The sequence below is a fragment of the Octopus bimaculoides genome, chromosome 8 (assembly GCF_046866305.1).
Source record: "Octopus bimaculoides isolate indiv1 chromosome 8, ASM4686630v1, whole genome shotgun sequence".
In the NCBI taxonomy this organism is placed as follows: Eukaryota; Metazoa; Mollusca; class Cephalopoda; order Octopoda; family Octopodidae; genus Octopus; species Octopus bimaculoides.
In genome coordinates, this window is record NC_142935.1 from 5519795 (window position 1) to 5524969 (window position 5175).

At 30.5% G+C, this 5175-nt stretch overlaps 1 protein-coding gene across 17 annotated transcripts in view; it reads right to left on the reverse strand.

The window, feature by feature from the left end:
- Positions 1–3471: 3471 nt before the first annotated feature.
- The window catches only part of LOC106878895 (receptor-type tyrosine-protein phosphatase kappa), a 594862-nt gene continuing 593158 nt past the window's right edge, over positions 3472–5175 (reverse strand). For all 17 annotated transcript variants that reach the window (XM_089356042.1, XM_089356041.1, XM_089356040.1 and 14 more), the window contains one exon: positions 3472–5175. This exon is cut by the window's right edge and continues 206 nt beyond it. The gene's annotated coding sequence lies outside the window, so the exon portion shown is untranslated.

Here is a 5175-nt window from a genome sequence, read left to right on the forward strand (position 1 = left end):
ATGTATATGCATCGTTGAAACCTTTATAAACTGTGATAAATGTCGCGAGAAAGAACTTTTATAGATGAATAGTGTTAAACATGTCAGACATATATTAGCAGCAGGCGAAGATTGTTCAGTAGCGTTAGTAGCATTGCTTAATACGTATTTTTGTATCATTGAGCTTCGTCAGTAGCAATTATTTACTGGCATCTGCATACGAAAATGAATTCTGTCATGACTGACAGTTAAATAAGCCATATGTATATCATACTTAAAGCAGATATATCGTTGGCAGCTTGATATACTACGGTATCCGTGGCAAGAATACAACTGTTAGAGCCTTGTAGTGCTTAAGTACAGATGTTTATACCAGAAACAGATGCTAATCATTCAGACATAATGGCTGCATTGCTACATACGTATTTCTCCTTATGGGACTTTGTTAGTAGCGTCTCCTCTAGTATCCACATACTAAGAAAAACTCTGTCACTATTGATATCATAAGAGAATGGCTGAAATGATATCGCTGTTAGCCGCCAAGGTGAATGAAACTTCTATTTTGCTGACTGAAGCAACATTAGTTTCAAAAAGCAATGTGTGTATCGTACTTAAAGCAGATACATCGCTGTAAGTCTGATAAAATTGATATTTGTTTAGAGAAAATCATCTCTTACTGATGAATAGTTGTAAAACATACATAAAAATTGTACAGCTTAGTTGGTGCCATTACTAAATGCGTATTTCTATTTTTTGTACTTTATAATGTTTTTCTTCGTGATCAGTAAGTATCCACTAGCAGGCGCGTACTTAAAAGTTCGGTCATAACTGCCACAGTAAAACAGAGGCTGAAAAAGAATCACTGGTGTGACAATTATTTGGGAAGCGAAATAAATTTTTTTGTTAGCGACAGAAGCAGTACCAGTTCGAAAAGTAACGATGTACCTTTGAAATACAGGTGCAACTCGCTTTTTCCAGCTGAGTGGACTGGAACACCATAAAATCAAACTCGTGACCTTACGATCGAGTGCCCAATACTGTAACCACTGAGCCATGTGCCTTCACTACACACACGCACACACACATATAAAGCTGTTCTGCAAAATATTTAATCTGAGAAAAAGACAAGATAACAAAATGTATAGATTTGTTTCTTAATTTTGTATTTGTTAATCTTTATTTCATTTTGACAAAATGAATAGAATATTCTGTTGTATGGTGTACATTCAATGAAATGCATGCGCGGTATATATCAAGAACGTATATAACATGTTTGTAAGGAAAACATTCTCAACAAAAAATATTTCTTGTATTATTGTTATTATTAATAATGTTATTTGTAATATTGTAATTATTTCATTTTTATTTTATTTTATTTAACTTTTTCTTTCTTTTTTTGTTTGTTTTAGTTTTCATTTTGAAATCATCCGATCAGTTTTGTGTTTGGCAACAATGTATTGATACCATCAATCAGTAGATGTGTCAATGTGGTTCATGTATCGATTTCCTTTCGGACATACCCGGCTTTCACTTGATAAAAACTTTACTAGATATCACCCAAGAGGCTTTCTCAGACTCGCTTCGAATCATGATTTTGATGATGAATGAAACAAATGAAGAACTCAAGCAATTAAGAGAGAATCAACCAAAACAACGAAACAAATATAACAAGATGTGGTCACTGGAAGAAGAAACTTGCAGTCAGGGGTAATAAACTTCAGGTTATTTATATGCACACACAAATGCATATAATGCATATGTATATATATATATATACATGCTTATATCGGTGTATATATATGTATGTATACGTACATGCATGCATACACATATACACATAGATATGAATATGTATTCAGTTAGAAAACTTAACAAATAATTAATAATGATAAGGCATATCTGTAATATCAACTTCTATACACAACAGATGTTAAAACACAACAAGCGACAATATTCATAGTTTATGCATACTTATATGCATTTGATTGCATCGGATATATATTTATCTGTCAACATTCCACTTATATACTGACGTTCATATCTGCAATATATATGTCCAGTATCTAGTTAGGTATGAATATGTAAATATATTCGTATTTTCATGAGCATACAGGAATATATACATGTATAAGCAGATATAAATGCACACACATAGAGGCATGTATACACCCATTTATGCGTTCGTATATGAAAATATATATATATATTAATGTATTTATATATTTAAATATACATCTTTCAATATCTATACGCTTCTTCAATATATTTACATATAGTTTACACACACACACACACACACACAATCAGCATACGTATATATGTAAATATGTGTATATACACACATAAATTGTACACACATTTAAAATTTACATATACACGCACATTCAAATATATATCTTATCACATACATCATAGACATCATTACAAACATGTTATGTAAGTATGTATGTATATACGTAAATATCTGAGCTATGCATAGTCGCACCGATGCGCGCGCACACACACACACACACACACACACACACACACACACACACATATATACATGTGTGTGTGTAGTTAAGTGTTATCTATATTGTAATGAATGCTAAAATGAAATTCTAGATTAGCTTTGAACTTGAAATCATCACAAGTTATTACTCTGGTTTTAATGTTGCTGATCTTTGAACGAAAAACGGAATTTAATAGTACAATACGAATACGTCAAATCACTTTTTTGGAATTGTTTGACAAAAACACACACTCTTAAATGAGGCTCTGTTGGAGCCCTGGAAATTCAATATATCGTTAGTTAAACTTAATAACTATTAGCATAAATATAAAAAATTTGCAGAAAATATAAATTGCGTCTATAAATAAATACGTTATATTTCTGTGTCACCTGATTTACCTCCGTTGGCGACCTTTCAATATCATTCAAATTTTTTTCACTTTCTTTCTCTGCTCTACTGTAACGTATTTATTTAAGAATTTATTGGTAAATAAAACAATTTAGAAATATTGCGTTCTCTGAAATACAATGTATCCAGTACCGTCATTTATTTCCAAAAGTTTATTTCTATATTTTATATTTTCTACATGTTTTAATACTTGTGCAAACAATTATTCGAATTACCCAATCTTTCCAAAACTTTACCAATATCATTAAGTGGACAAGCTCCTTAGAACTAGTTGAGGATATGCGCTTATTATAAATTCTTCATTTTCCGTCGAAGATCAGCACTAAGAAATTCAGAGAAATAATCTGAGAAGTTTTATATACACAAGCCTATATGAGTGTGCGTCACTGTGTGTGCATAGATATATATCTGATATATACATACATAATATATATGCATAGAGATGTGTTTTTGTATTTGCATATATATAACTTTTTTCTTTTCTTGTTTTTTAATTGAGTATATGTATATATACATACATACAGAGAGAGAGAGAGAGACACACATACTGTCTAAAGTGAAATTCTATAAACATGACATACGATTACGTCTATTTTTTGTATTTAGTGAATTTATTCAATTTCCGAACGCAATGACGGCTAAAATCTTTTGGTATATCACATCGGAAACAAACCTTTATATATATATATATATATATATACACACACACACACACATATGAATATACGTGTGTATATGTACACAAACACATATAGGTGTGTATATATATATATACATATATATATATATATATATATATATATATATAAACAAACGTCATGCTATAACATCAAATATTGTAGACAGATTTCCCCATATACTGAAGGAGGAGAAGAAGAACCCATGCAAATATACATTATTCCATTTTTGTGCTATGATTTCCGTTACGTTTCTAAGTATTTGTGTATGATTGAATACGCATGTGTGATTGCGTGGGGGGAAATGTGATGCCATTATATATGTATCCAGAAAAAACTAAATTTAAGGAAATCTTTGGGTAACTATAATTTAGTGATAACAAGAAAAAATATGTAGAAATTAATCACTCATAAGGTTATCAAGGGAACAATACAAGTGATAATAATACCTTTCCTTAAGTGAGTTTAACAGGTAAAGTTATGTTCTTATTTAACAATTCCTTTTTAACGTGTCTACTATTATTGAAAGTGTTACAAATATTCCAGTAAACGTGACGTTTTACTTTCATGAAAATATTTCGTATTAATTGAAGAGAGAGAGAGAGAGAGAGAGAGAGAGAGAGAGAGAAATCCGTCAATATTATAAGTTGCTAGCTCGATTCGTTGGGAAGAAAAATCAAATATAACTCAATTTTCATTATCTTTCAGCAAAATAAAATTTAAAAGATATAAGAAATTATTATTATCGTCTGTCATCATCATCATCACCATCATCATCGCCATCAACATTGTCATTTATAACATTCTTGTGAAGCAAATTTCTTCGTTAACGACATACATCATCATCATAACCCTGATCACCACCAATTCTTTAATGTATTAGTTTGTTTGATGTATTTTTAATCACACATGGACTGATATAAACGTTTGGCTTTCCTCAATATTTTGTGCGCTCTTGCAACTGATGTCCAACATTGGAAAGTTTTGGAGAGATACATCCAACACAAACTCAACGTTGCTCTTCCGTGAACTTTTATTCACGTCACACTTCCTGTTGGTGATGGTGGTCGGGAAAACAAGCTTTGGGGTTTTTTTATAATTTTGTTTTTACAGAACTGGGTGGGATTTACTAGCATTTCGAATAAAATGTAATGGATTTAAAATTAGTACAAATAAACTTGCTGCTTTCGTGACTTTTTATCAGTCTAATTTTATGATATTTTAGTTTAATTCGTTTGTTTTGTTTTTTGTATTTTTTTTTTTAACAGATGATAAATTATTTTAATGAGAAAGTAATAAATATTGGTCTCCTGCTATTTGTGTAGGATGAATGCTACTTACGATGAAGCAATATAAATGTTGGTCTTATAGTGGATTCCATTGAATCTAATCACTCTAAATGTGGTCCTTTGGTAGAAAAAGAAAGCATTATTAAACTTGTTAGAAAAAAAAAACATTTCATAATATTGTCAAATAATATTCTTTCTTCAATTTGAATATGTATATTAATTTCCTTTCTGTCCCAGAGGAAAATATCACAACAATATTGTTGTAATACTTATTTTGATTGTTGTCATATGTTCTTTTACTGTCTATAGGAAGGCTTGTTGCATAAAAAT